Here is a 14,230-nt window from a genome sequence, read left to right as displayed (position 1 = left end):
ATTATTCCAAGGCCATCAGGATTCTTTCATCTTCTCTTGATTTAACAATGGCTTCAATTCACATTATTGTTATACTTAATAATAATGGACGTAAAGAATAGATTTGCCAAAAGATATCCATCAAGACTACAGGCCTGACACTTTCATGCAATGTTCAAAGGTAGGAAATGTGATGTCTATTTGTTCAAAACTCCTTTACTGCTTTTTGCCTACTTCCTTGCTTTAGCCCAACAATTCCTGGAGGTGCAGTGATTGGAAGAAGTGAGTCCTCTGCATGATATCTAGGGCTGGGCCCTGCCTCTGAGACTGGTCATACCCACTGTACATGATCAGAGTGGGAACTCCTCAGAAATGCACAAAGCTTGCACTAAACTCTCCACCAGCAGGATTCCAGTGGAGGGATTTACATAAACCATGAAGGCTTCCCACTCTGGCCACACCACTCTTCGTCCTCACTACAAAAGGTCAATGGGTCACCTGTGCGTCCAGTTGTTATAAACTGTATCCCCACAAGTCATACACTGAAGCTCAAACCCCCAAAGTGATGGCATTTGAAGATGGGGCCTCTGGGAAGTGCTTAAGTTTAGATGAGGTCATGCATATGGGGCACTCATGATGCAGTTAGTGCCTTCATAAGACAAGAGCTTACTTGCTTTCTTGCCCCACTCCCAGACCAAAGCAGAGGTCACGTGAGCACACAGCAGGAAGGCAGCTATCTGCACCCCAAGGAAACTACCCTCAAAACACTCCTACTCTCCTGGCATCTTGGTCTTCTAGCCTCTAGAATTGTTGAAAAACACATTTCTGTCGTTTAGGCCACCCGATGTGTGGTATTTTGTTATGGCAGTCAAGCTAAGCTACCTCTCCTTGCTCTATTAAAGAGTTAAAAAGAAAATGAAAGTTGGGGCCAGCAGATGGCATAGTCAAATTAAAAAAAATAACAGTGGATAAATAAAATTAAATAATTCTTTACAAATAAAAAGGAAATGAAAGTTAAAAAGAAAAAGACAAAATATTTGGAGAGACACTTTCACTGAATTAGAAGTGAAAAGGATTTGTTAGGATGAAGTTGAGGCCAAATTATTTTCACTGAGTACCGCATAAGGCAAGAACCTGCCTACACAGAACCCCTGCACTGGGTTAACCAGTTCCGGATGTTACTCAGCACCTAATTTCAGTATCATATGGTGAGTGCATAGCTCTCAATATTAAGAACAAGGCCCACATAGAGATGCTGCCTGTGCTAAATCTGAAGACGAATAAGAATGACAGGGCACAGGGCATTCTACATGGAAATGACAAGCTCAGCACTCAGCCACTAGACATTAACTGAAATACCTAATGTGGGATGTATGGTAGCCACTGTTAAGACCAAAGGAAAACTGAAGGTGAAAAAATTAATACCTAGAAACCCCCTTTTCCCAGCTAGGTATTTTTTTAAAAAATCCCTCGGGCTCAGCTTCTGTGGTATAGCTGGTAGTATGAGAGTCCACAGAACTGGAAACCACATGCTGACTATACTTTGAGTCCCCAGCAAAGCTGAACTGAAAATACACTAGGTGCATGCATGTGTGTTCAGGATCTGGACAGGCTAGAAGACTGAGGGAAGGGGGTTGTGGTGTGACCAAGCCCTATGGAGGGTGCTTTTCTCTCTCTTTCTGTTTGTATGTGTATGTATATGTGTGTGCACATGTGCATGTACATGTGTTTTATCATGAATTTAAAAAAAAATTCCCCTGGTGAATTTAAAAGAATTTTCTCCACTGAAAGAAGTTGGTCAGCTGATTCCAGGATGATTATGTATGTAGTTTTACCCATATCCTAGAGGTAATCCTTGACAGGGATAGCAAAAGAGCTTCTCCCTACCTCCTGTGCTTGTGGTCACGTCAGTGAGAGCAGAAAGCAGCAGCAAAAGTCCTGGGCTATTTCCTTGCTGGGCCACAAGCTCACTGGGTAACCTCAGGCAGGCCAATCCCAGTCTCTGGATATCAGGTTCTTCCTCTAAAAAACAAGGAACCATACACGAAGTATTTCTTCAGGACTAAATTTTGTTCTTTGATTTAATATCTTTCTTTGAAAGGGGCAAGGGAATTTTACTCATTCTTTGACATGCCAGTGAGAATTCTCAAGAAGCTTAAAAAGACAGATAAGATATGGACAGAACGTATCAATTAATGAAGATAACAGGCCCAGTTGTGGCAATGTGTGCTGGTGCTTGACAGGCTAAGGCCAGAGGGGAGGCCCAGGTTCAGGAGGACAATATCTTTTCCATTAAAGGCCTTCTAGGCACATGCAAAAATTCTGAAGACAGGAAGTATGGATTTTAGAATTCCCTTGTGGCATCCCAAAATAACTCCGCTTATTCATTTACACAGTAAGAATTTGCTGATTGCCTTTTTGTGTTGTCATCTCCAAAATGCTGGGATGCAAAAAATATACCTGATGGCCCCGCCAGGTTTCAATTGGTCCTTGACTGAATATCTGCTCAGGACAAAGCATCTAGTCCCTGTTCTGTATAAGACCAAGACTCAGCTGTGTGATCCCCATCACGGAAGGACTCACATTCAACGAATGTTCATGGCCTCCTTCTGGACAGACCAGAGAACTCACTGCTTACTCCAAACACAGCTATCTGCAGGGAGTAGACAGTGGCCCCAGAGGTCAGACCGTTTCAACTCAGGAAGTCACACAAATCTGAGATACTGTTCTCCCCCTAAGGATACTCACATGATGCTACTTCTATCCTTTCTTTCAGATACAGGATTCTAGTCATCAACCAATGCTTCCTGGTATAAAATCCTCATATTTAGGTTTATGCTTTGCATAAACAAAGGCGCAATCATTTTTATGAGATGTTGAGGAAGCATGCAGAAACCTCGTTAGTTTATTTTTCTGACTCTTTTTATTTTCAAAATTTGTTAGATGGCACAGGTACTCACTGGAGACACACACATACACATACAGAGAAAGAGAGAGAGAGAGAGAAAGCATTCCCCCACAGGGAATGGTCATACTGCAATCCCTTCTGATCCATTCTTTTTTGGGGATTTTGGGCACATACGCACACATGCCCTATGTATTTTTCAAGCTGCCAGGTCTGAGACTTAAACCACACAGTCAGTCATGTGGGGTCCGGTCACCTCAACCACCATGTCACCAGCTGGCCCTCCAATTCATTTTAAATAGTTAATATAATCATGGTTCTGAAACCAAAAACCATAAAAACATCCATAGTAAAATGTCTCCCTCCGTGCTTGCTCAACATTCACTTCCGGCCATATGCCATAAAGTTACTTTCTGCACCTGTAAGTGAGCATCAATACAGACTCCAGATTTTGCTGCTTTTTTTCCCCCACAAATGCTGGCACAGTACACATATGGCTTTACTCTTTGCATTTGTCCCTTGCAATGAGGGGTTTTCACAAGTTCATGAAAAATGCATCTTACGAAACACTATGTGTGGATGTTTTTAAAACTTTGTATCAAAATAAACTGATACTTTAATTCAAATTTTTCCATAAAATTTGTCAGGTTGCCAGAGGGCACATACGATCAACAGAGAGACAGAGAGAAAGGACGCCTCATCCCTCAATGGAGTGTGGTCACACTGTAATTCCCTCTCTATTTTTCTCCATCTTGTCAGGACTTTGAGCACACAGGCACAGCATGTTGCCAGAATCTGAATCGCATTCAGTGACGTGGAATCTGGTTTCCCTTAACCACCATGCTACAAGACTGGCACTCTATAAAAAATTTTTTTGAGAGTTTGTTTTGTTTTTTACTACAGAGCACATGCACTTGTCAGAGAGACAGAGAGTGAGAAATCAATCCCCAAGGGGGATGGCCAGGCCACAATCCCGTCTCCTTTCAGAATTTGGGGCATGCGCACACACATGCCCAGGGTGTTTCAAGCCACTGGGTTCAGGAATTGGTTGGCCACGTGAGAGATCAGTGCCTTAACCACTATGCCACCTGTCGGTCCCTCCATAAACTTCCTGAAGTCTTCGTGTATATCTTGGAGCTCTTTCCCAGTCAGTCCCCTGACTTTTTATTTTTTTTTTTTAACACTATTCCATTGGCCAGATAGACAGCCTGCCCTATTATGAGCACTGGAATTATTTTCAGTCTTTCATTCCTATAAACCATGCTGTTTAATAAGCCTGCTCATGGGGGCTGGCAGGTGGCATGTTGATTAAGGGCACTGACTCCCACATGGCTGACTGCAGTTCGAGTCCTGGACCTGGTGGCTTGCTTACTAACTCTCTCTCTGTCCCTCTCTGGCCAAATAAAAATAAATCGGGACCAGCAGTTAGCGTAATGGCTATGTCACTGGACTCCCATGTAGTTGACCGCGGTTCGCGTCCCGGACCTGGTGGCTTAAAACTCACATAGGACACGTGTGCATGCGTGCCCAAGATCCCAAGAGGAGAATGGAGGAGAAGGGATTGCAGCATGGCCATCCACCCTGGGGGGTGATTTCTCACTTTCTATCTCTCTGCCTCTCTCTGTCTGTCTGGCAAGCACAAGCACCCTATAGCAAAAACCTCTCCAAAAAATAAATAAATAAATAATAAATAAATTTAAAAATAAAAATAAATAAATAAAGTTAAATTAAAGTAATTCTTTAAAATAACAATGATAATAATAACCCTGTCCAGGCCCAGTCTTGGTGGCATAGTCAGTAGCTTACTGAACTGCAGTGTTAGAGCCACATGACCGACTGTAAGTTCAGATCCCAGCTTGGTTTGAAAACATGCTGGCAAATGCATAGACATCCAAGATTCTGAGGAACTGGAAAGCTAGAGAAAGGGGACAACGGCATGATGAAATCACACTGAGAGTGCATCTATCTCACTCTCACACATGTGTATATATGTGCTGTCATGAAAAAAATTACCCTCCACATATGCCATTTTATAATGGTGAAAACACATCTAAAGGGAAAGTTCCCAGAAGTGGAAATAATTGGGTCAATAACTAGGTATACACATTTTTTTAAGGAGAGATTTTTGCTATAAGACATGTGCCCAGTGAGATAGAGAAAGACAGAAACCGAGAAATCACCCCCAGAGGGGATGACCATGCCACAATTCCTTCTCCTCCATTCTCCCCTTGGGGATTTTGGGCATGTATGCACACAGGCCCAGTGTGAGTTTTAAGTGTCCAGGTCTGGGACTTGAACCATAGTCGGTCACGAAGGAGTCCAGCAACATAACCACTATGCCATCTGCTGGTCCCTGGGTATACACATTTTAAGTGTAGAAAGTCAGATGCTTTGCAGAGAAAAGATATTACCTAAGAAGTGCAATAGATTAATTCTGTGGTTTGCTCAATATTTTAGCTATAAATTTCCTATTAGCTGTGTGTAAAACCACAGTCCAACAGACACCATCTCAGCCTGCCAAGGCTCTCTGTGACTATGTCAAATATTTATGAAATCAGAGGCATTTACCTCTACAATTGGGACTTTAACTGTTAAAATGGATTACTGTCACTGAGTAGCTGCTAGAGGGAAGACACTGTATTTTCTGTGAACTTAACAACTGGAGGCTTCTAAGTTCAACAGAAGTTAATTACTGTATGAGCTTTGGAAGTGTGGGCCATGTAGGGGAGTGCACGGCAATTGTTAAAAACTGTGAACAGCCTAGGCGTGAAGGCAGGGAGGGATGGAAAAGAGGCCTCAGCCACTGAAGCCAATTTCTTTCTTTTATTTCTCTCCTCTGTCAAAGGCCTCTTGTGTATCCAACACTGTGCTGATTGCCCAGGGCCACTGGTAAGTCTGGATCTGTGGGCTACAGCCTTGGGTCACCAGCTACCTCCTCAGAGCTTTTTCAGGTCAAGCTGCCTCTGGACTGGAGGCTCTACAGGACTTCCCTTCCCAGATCAGGCCTGGGCACAGAAGATGTTGAGCAAGCACCTCTCTGAGCCTCCATTTCCTCATTCACCCAAGAAAGGGGAAAATATTCCCAATAATGTTACATAAAAATTAACAAGAGGGGTGGCTGGCAGGGGCATGATGGTTGAGGGTACTGGACTCCCACATGGCGGACCATGGTTCGAGTTCTGGACCTGGTGGCTTGCTTTCTCACTTTCCTTTTCTCTCTCTTTCTCTCTCTCTGTCTGTCTCTCAAGTTTAAAAAAATGATAATAATCAATAAAAGTTAAATAAAAATAATTCTTTTTAAAAAAATCAACAAGTAGAGAATGATCCACTTCTGTAAAGACTGTAATGTGTGTACAAAGAAAAGTAAAAAATGATATAATGTTTACTGTGCAGGAGAAAAGAGACAACCAGTTCCAGGAGGTGAGGAATTTCTTGCACAATCAGAGAGAGGAAATACACACCATAAAAAAGAATCAAATGGAACTGTTAGAGACGAAGGCTGTAATATAGGAAATCAAAACCTCCACTGAAAGTATTAAAAGCAGATTAGATCACGCAGAAGATAGAATCTCTGTTGTAGAAGACAGAACCTCTGACCTAGAAAAATTCACCAAAAAGACAGAAAATAACCCAAAATAATGAGAATATACGAGTAATACTAGATACCATTAGACACTCAAACATCCATATAATCTGTATCCCAGAAGGTGAAGAAACTAATAACAGTGTTGATAACCTATTCCATGAAATCCTAGAAGAAAGCTTTCCAAACCTAAAGAGGCATTCAAATACCCAGGCCCAAGGAATACAAAGGACTCCAAATAGGATCAAACCAAGAAGGTCTTCAAGGCACAGAGTAGCCAGATTGACCAAAACCACAGACACAGATAAGATACTAAAATTGACAAGAGAGAACTACTTACAAATGTTATCCCATCAGACTAACACTGGACATCTCATTAGAAACAATCCAAGCAAGGAAAGAATGGGGAAATACATTCAAAGTGTTAAGTGAAAAACAATTTCAACCAAAAATATTGTATCTGGCAAGATTATCCTTCATGTGGGGAAAAAAAAAGATATAAACATTCTCAGATAGACAAGACATGAAAGAATTTACCAACACCAGATCAGCTCTTTGAGAAGTTCTGAAGAGACGGACCAGCAGTTATTATAATGGCTATGTCACTGGACTCCCATGTAGTCAACCACGGTTCGAGTCCTAGACCTGGTGGCTTAAACTCACACCAGGCACGTGTGCGTGCGTGCCCAAGATCCCGAGAGGAGAAGGGATTGCGGCGTGGCCATCCGCCCTGGGGGGTGATTTCTCACTTTCTCTCTGTCTCTCTCTGTCTTTCTGGCGAGTGCACACATCATATAGCAAGAAAAAAACCAAGATTCAAGTCTTCCTGGACACATTGCAACCTTGGGCTTCTCTGCATGCAGCTGCTACCACCACCACCCCCATCCCTATCCCAGGGGTTCAACAACAAGAAGACACATGCAGACGGACAGTCAGTGAGACCCTGTTCCCACACAATCTGCCCCCTCGATACCACACTCCTGCCCCGAAGTACACAGAAACAAATACAATTACAAATCTGGTGTAACCACTAGCTGTTTACACAATACAATGGAATCAGTTATTGACTTAAAAAACTTCTCTTGCCACATACTTGACTGAGTGGCTATTTTGGAGTCACATAAATAAGCACAACCTGCTTGTACTTAACTGTCTGGCTTTAAAGTCAGATGAGGCTGCTCACATACAAACAAAAGCACATAAAAAACTTAACCTAAATTATGACCAGGTTAGTGCAAAGTACCCATAACAGAGTCAAGAAGGGAAAAAATAAGTTTAAACTACTTTTTGTAGGAAAGGAGAATAATGTTAAACAAGAAAAAGTGGGTGAATGACTGTATTTTAAGCAAATTCCAGTTTTGGGGGAAACAAAACAGGATAAGGAATATGAGGAGACACTGGGTGCCAAGGCACCAAGATGTTTCCAAGGCACAAAGTGACATGATAGTTCTTGTTATTAAAGTGTACCAAGTAATATCTATTAAAAGTTTTTCCAGCCAGCAGGTGACATGGAGGTTACGACAACTGGATCCTACATAGCCAACAGCGTAGTTCAAGTCCCAGACCCAGAGGCTTGAAAATCATTCTGGGTGCACGTGCGCCCATGCCCAAAATCCCAAGAGGAGAAGAGAGAAGGGGTTGGATTGTGGCCATTCCTCCTAGGGGGCAATTTCTCACTTTCCCTCTTTAATTTTCTTTTTTTAGAGAGATTTTTTGCTATAGGGCGCGTTCGATCGCCAGCCAGAGAGAGACAGAAAGCGAGAAATCACCCCCAGGGCGGATGGCCACGCCACAATCCCTTCTCCTCATTCTCCTCTTGGGATTTTGGGCACTTGTGCCTAGCATGAGTTCTTTTTTTGGAGAGGTTTTTGCTATAGGGCGCGTTCGATCGCCAGCCAGAGAGAGACAGAAAGCGAGAAATCACCCCCAGGGCGGATGGCCACGCCACAATCCCTTCTCCTCCGTTCTCCTCTCGGTATCTTGAGCATGCACGCACACGCGCCCGGCGTGAGTTTTAAGCCACCGAGTCCAGGATGCGAACCACGGTCGACTACATGCGAGTCCAGCGACATAGCCATTACACTAACTGCTGAGTTCTTAAGTTGCCAGGTCTGGGACTCGAACTGTAGTTGACTACATGGGAATCCAGCCACATAACCATTATGCCATCTGCTGGTCCCTCCCTCACTTCTATCTCTCTCTGGAGAGAGTGTTTTCCCAAGAACAATGTCATGTTATTAGCTTTGACACTGCAGCACATTGTCTCCTGACACAGGCCCTCAGTGCTGTCGCTAATCTGCCCTCTGCTCTGGCATGTGCAAAACCCAATGTGATCCTTGGTTTATTATCCAATGTTTGGCCACACCTCGGGGAAGCTGGTTCTAGGGACACAGACTGAGGGTCTTTACAAAGAAAGGTGAACTCAAACAATAAGTGACAAAAACAAATTAAAAAATACAAAGAAATTTCATTAATGTTCATGGAAAAACTGAATTAAAGTACAAGTATATTTTGGTGCAAAAATTATTTTAAATCCATGTGGACTCTTCAGAGTCCACATTGTCCATTAACTTTTTGAAGACATCCCTTCATACGTGTATCACAGGAGCATCAGGGCAATGGGAGCTACTTCACAAGATACTTGCAGAATTCACTTTTCTTTATTTCTCATGTGAGTACACAAATCTACCAACATGAGTAGAATAAAATCAGGTTTTTTATGCTCATTTCTTCAATACAATCCTATAAAGAACCAAATATACAGTAACTCGGTCTCTGGAGGAGACCTTGCCAAGTTTCCCAATTAAATGGTCTTTATTTTGGAAAAAAAATTAATATCAGGTATTATTATCATTTAAAAAAATTTTTTGTGATTGGGTGTGTGTGCTCATCATAAAAAAAAAAATTAATATCAGATATTATTATCATTTAAAAAAATTTTTTTGTGATTGGGTGTGTGTGCTCATCATAGACACAGAGGGGGAGAGAGAGAGAGAAAGTGAGAAATCACCACCCGGGGTCATAGCTACACCACAATCCCTTCTCTTCCATTTTTCTCTTGGAATTTGGGGCTTGACTACACACAAGTACCTGGCATGATTTTCCAGCTACCGAGCCTAGACCTTGAACCTTGAAGTCGATCATGTGGGACCCACCTTAACCTCCACACCACCTGCTGGCCCTAATTTTTGGTTATTTTACATTATCTGAGCTACTAACAGTACCCATACAAATCTCACAGTCAAGACCTTTAAGAATTAAACGCATCTCCTCAGTAAATAAACTAAAAGCAAATTCATTCAGGTCAAAAGTTGTGAAACCCAGAATTGTTATCATATTTTTGCAATACGGAACACTATAATGATCAATGGCACTAAAAATAGCCTAGAAAAAATGAAGAGGACATAACTGGAAAGCAGAAAAACAACCTTCGCCAAAATAGCAAAAGGTTGATTAATGTCACTTGGTTCTCCATGAATTATTTTGACAATAGGAAACAGAATTTAAAGGTTTTTTTCTTGAATCTAAAACTGTACTTCCCCTCCCATGTGCCCTCTGGGAAAACAGTGTTCATCAACAAATAATTCCCAGATAACTAACTGCTTTGCTGTTTCCATACAGCTCAACAGTCCCAGCAGCTTCCTCACTTCCCGCGTCATGTTCCTGTCGCTTCATCAGTGACATCATGGAAAGACATCAAGCTGTTATTATTGCCGAGCTAGAGACCCTAAAGGAAATTATGCCACTGCCTCGAGGTTTTAATCTTTTATGAAAGATGATTATTATTGCCACAGCTGCTTTGACAGTGGGAAAAAAATGATTTAATTAGGAAACAGGCATAATTAGATTTTTTTAAGCACTCTCTTTCAACATGAAAGTTACATTACAGCACAGTTGCATTTGGTTTAACAATCTGTTTTTATCAGACCATTTCAGAACAGATGAACTGAGTAACAACTGAGGGAATAAAGGAAAAGGAACACTAGGGCCAGCAAGTTGCATAATGGTTACGATGCTGGACTCCCACATAGCCAACTACAGTTCCAATCCTAGACTAGGCCACCTGAAAATCATGCTGGGCACATGTGCATGTGTGCCCAAAATCCCAGGAGAAGAATGGAAGAGAAAGGATTGTGACTTGGCCATTCCCTCTGAGGGATGATTTCTCACTTTCCCTCTCTCACTGTCTCTCTGTTTATGTCCGGTGAGAGCACATGCTGTAGGGCAAAAATGTTAATAGGAAAAAAAAATTTTTTTAAATACAAAAAAGAATACTAAACCACCACTATAAAGTTATATATCCAAACAAATAAGCTTTAAAAAAAAATTGCCAAAGGTTGCATGCAATTACCAGAGAAAGAGAGAAAGGAAAAGTGAAGAAAGCATCCCCAATGGGGAATGGTCACACAGCAATCCCTTCTCCATTTCTCCCTCCTGTGGGGATTTTAAGTTGTCCCTAGTGATTTTCAAGCCACCAGGTCAGGGACTCAAAATGCGTAGTCAGCCATATTGGATCCAGCTCCTTAACCACCACACCACAGCCTGGCCCAAACAAAGGAGCTGTGAAATGTGATGGGAAGGACTGAGGAGTCTTGAGATGCAGAGAAGGTGAGAAGAACTACAAATAGTCAAGTGGGCCTCGCAGACTCCTCTCATGATTACCTTTTACCACCCAGGAAGTGTAGAAAGACAATGATGGTCTCCCCACCCAAGAGATAGTGATAATGAGGACAAGAATGATGATGACTTGAAAAGGAAAGAAGAGAATGCTGATAGCAATAATAAAAACAAATAATAGTAATAACAGAACACAAAGTAGGAGGAAGGAAAGAACTATGTTCAGCAGAGACTTGACTTGGTAAGAATAAAACACTGTCCCACTAATATTTCTAGGATTTCTTTGGGGTTCTGTCTTGTTAGCCTGTGTGTGTCTGACAGAATTGGACCTACGAACTTTGTCTACAGAACCTGAAAGACTGTTTACTTGTCACCTCCTCAGAAGTTCAGTTATCAATCATGTTAACCCTTGGAATGTTCCTTACGCACCTATCTCAAAAATTTGGTGGAAAGTTAAAAATTAGATTATTTAAAAGTCATGAAACCTGTGTGAGTTCACATTTTCCAAATTTGACTTAAAAAAAAAAAAAGGATTCTATTAGAAACAGCAGAAGTTTTACCAGTGCTCTTGGAGACATCTAAAAATTCTAAACACTGAATCCTCATAGCATCTGTTGACAATGCTTTCATAAGTTTATCAGTGTTTAAAATAGATTTATGGCCCAGCCTCAATCACACGGGCTAGACACTGCTACTCAGAAAGCTGAAGCTATGTGGGAGGCTAGGGTTCAACTGTTAGCCCTCTCTAAAAGCTGGGCACTGTAGCATGTACCTGTAGTCCCAGCTACCCAGGAGGCTGAGACAGGAGGATAGTGTCACAGTGGTATTCTACCTAAGAAAAGCATCCCCTCCAACACATACATACACACACATACAAATAGGTTCTGTTTTATCCAGTAAACTGACACAGCCAAGACACTTTCTTAGTTCAGTATCTTGGTTATAGCTCAAGAGTCATGTCAACATGTTACTGAAAAAAGAAAGACATTAGGCCATGCTATTATCTTCATCCAAGCTCCTGAGGTCTAGCAAAACAGCCTGAGAGCTAGGAAGTGGAAGCTCAGAAAAACTTCTCTGCAGTCAAGGATTCTTCATAAAAATCAATCAGAGAATACAATTTAACCAGTGGAATCTTCTCAACTCTTAAGAGAAAACTTCTATGTGGAAAACACGGTCTGGGATGGCGGTTATGTTGCTCCACAAGAGGTGTCGTTATGGAGACAGCTTTGAAGGCTCCCTGGCAATTCCAGTGTGTAATTAAGGCTAGTGAGTGATCACAGAACAGCCAGCAGGGTGGTCTCCATGGAAACCACCAAACATACATTTTTACATGCACAGCAACTGTTCTGAATCAATGACTCTTTATATAGGTTTAAAAACATTGTGAATGGAGCATCAATTGCCTCTTTTGTTAGACAATGTCTGATTAAATATGCTGTGAGAGACCTTGTTCTCCTGCACACTGAATTCTCAGCAGTGTCTAGAACAGGGAGTTCAAAACTAAATTCACTACCTAAAACTAATGAATACAAATTGCAAATTCAGATCCAGGAAATCACTGGTTAACTTTGTGAAAGAATTAAACTAATAGTTTGGCAGAGCCAAGGAGGACCAGCCAACTGCTGCTTGTTACTAGTTTAGGGCTGTCTGTGCATTATTTAATATTCTCAATAAAGTTGACACTGTTATTATATTTGCTTATAGAGAAAAAACTGACCCACACGCCTAGAAAGTGGCAGACTTGGGACTTAGAAGAGACTTAATTTTATCTAGTAAACTGACATAATCAAGATTCCTTTTTAGTTCAGTGTCTTATCAACAGCTAATATCCTGGCAAAACATTTTTTAAACTTTATATATATATATTTTAAAAAATTATTTATTTGAATTAGTATTTTTAATTTGTTATAAGGTACGTATGTGAGAGAGAGACAAAGTGAAAAAGCAAGCCACCAGGTCCAGGACTTGAACCAAGCTTGCCCACATGAGAATCCAGTGCCCAGTGCCTTAACCACCATGCCTCCTGCTGGTTCTGGAAATTATATATATATAATTTACATATATTAATATATATCTATGTATAATTTATATACATTAATAGATTTTTGCTATAGGGTGTGTGCACTCACCAGAGACAGAATGTGAGAAATAACACACACACCACCCCCCCCAGGAGTATGGCCATGCTGCACTCCCTTCTCCTTCATTCTCCTATCAGGATTTTGGGAATGACACACAGGTGTCTGGTGTGAGCTTCCAGTTGCCGGGTCCAGGACCTGAACCTCAGTCGACTACATGGAAGTCCAGTGATGTAACTATTATGCCATCTGCTGGTCCTGGGAATGTATTTTTTTAAAGCTTATTTATTTACTCCATGAGCAAGGGACAGAGAAACAGCACCCTCAACATGATCTTTTTTTTTTTTTTTGAAAGGTTTTTGCTATAGGGCACATGTGCTCGCCAGAGAGAGATAGAGAGACAGAAATCACCCCCCGGGGGAATGGCCACACCACAATCCCTTCTCCATTCTCCCCTTGGGATCCTGGGCACGCATACACATGCGCCAGGCGTGAGTTTAAGCCTCCAGATCCAGAACTCGAACTGCAGTCGACTACATGGGAGTCCAGCGACACAGTCATTATGCTAACTGCTGGTCCCAACATTTGAGCTATCTTTAGCTATCTTCTAGTCTAGACTCATTGCTTGATGGATGAAACAACTAGGGATTATAGGGTCTGGTCTGCTGTAAACGAAACACTGTAGATTGGGTGCCCTATAACCAATAGCAATTTCTGTTCTGGAAGCTGTGAAGTCCAAGACCGAGGCACAGCAGACTTGTGTCTGGTAAGGGTGGCGCTCTCATAGACCACAGTTTTCATCTGTGTCCTCACATGGTGGAAGGAGCAAGGCAGCTCTCTGGGACTTCTCTCATAAGAACACTAATCTCATTCAGGAGGGCTCTGCCTTCACGATACAATCACCTCCCCAAGGCCTTCTCTCTTAATGCCATCACCTTGGGGGTGGGGATGTCAACACAGAAATTTTAGGGGGATGCAAACATTAACCCCCTTAACAGAGGATTTCTGCAAATAGTAATGAAAGTCACAGTAAGTACTCGTTCCTTTCCTGTTTCTTCCTGAAATCCT

The 14,230-nt window shown here is 41.8% G+C and overlaps 1 protein-coding gene across 5 annotated transcripts in view; it reads right to left on the bottom strand.

Moving 5' to 3' along the window:
- The window catches only part of SLC35D4 (solute carrier family 35 member D4), a 127,822-nt gene that overhangs the window by 25,912 nt on the left and 87,680 nt on the right, over positions 1 to 14,230 (bottom strand). The window contains exon 14 of one of the 5 annotated variants that reach the window (XR_001371064.2): positions 1,867 to 2,001. The exons of the other annotated variants lie outside the window; for them this stretch is intronic. The gene's annotated coding sequence lies outside the window, so the exon portion shown is untranslated. The remainder of the gene's footprint in view (positions 1 to 1,866; positions 2,002 to 14,230) is intronic. 5 annotated transcript variants of the gene reach the window in all.

The sequence above is a fragment of the Tupaia chinensis genome, unplaced genomic scaffold, assembly GCF_000334495.1.
Source record: "Tupaia chinensis unplaced genomic scaffold, TupChi_1.0 Scaffold000550_1, whole genome shotgun sequence".
NCBI classification, from domain to species: Eukaryota; Metazoa; Chordata; class Mammalia; order Scandentia; family Tupaiidae; genus Tupaia; species Tupaia belangeri.
The sequence above is the reverse complement of the archived record's forward strand: the minus strand, read 5'-3'. Positions and strand labels throughout refer to the sequence as shown.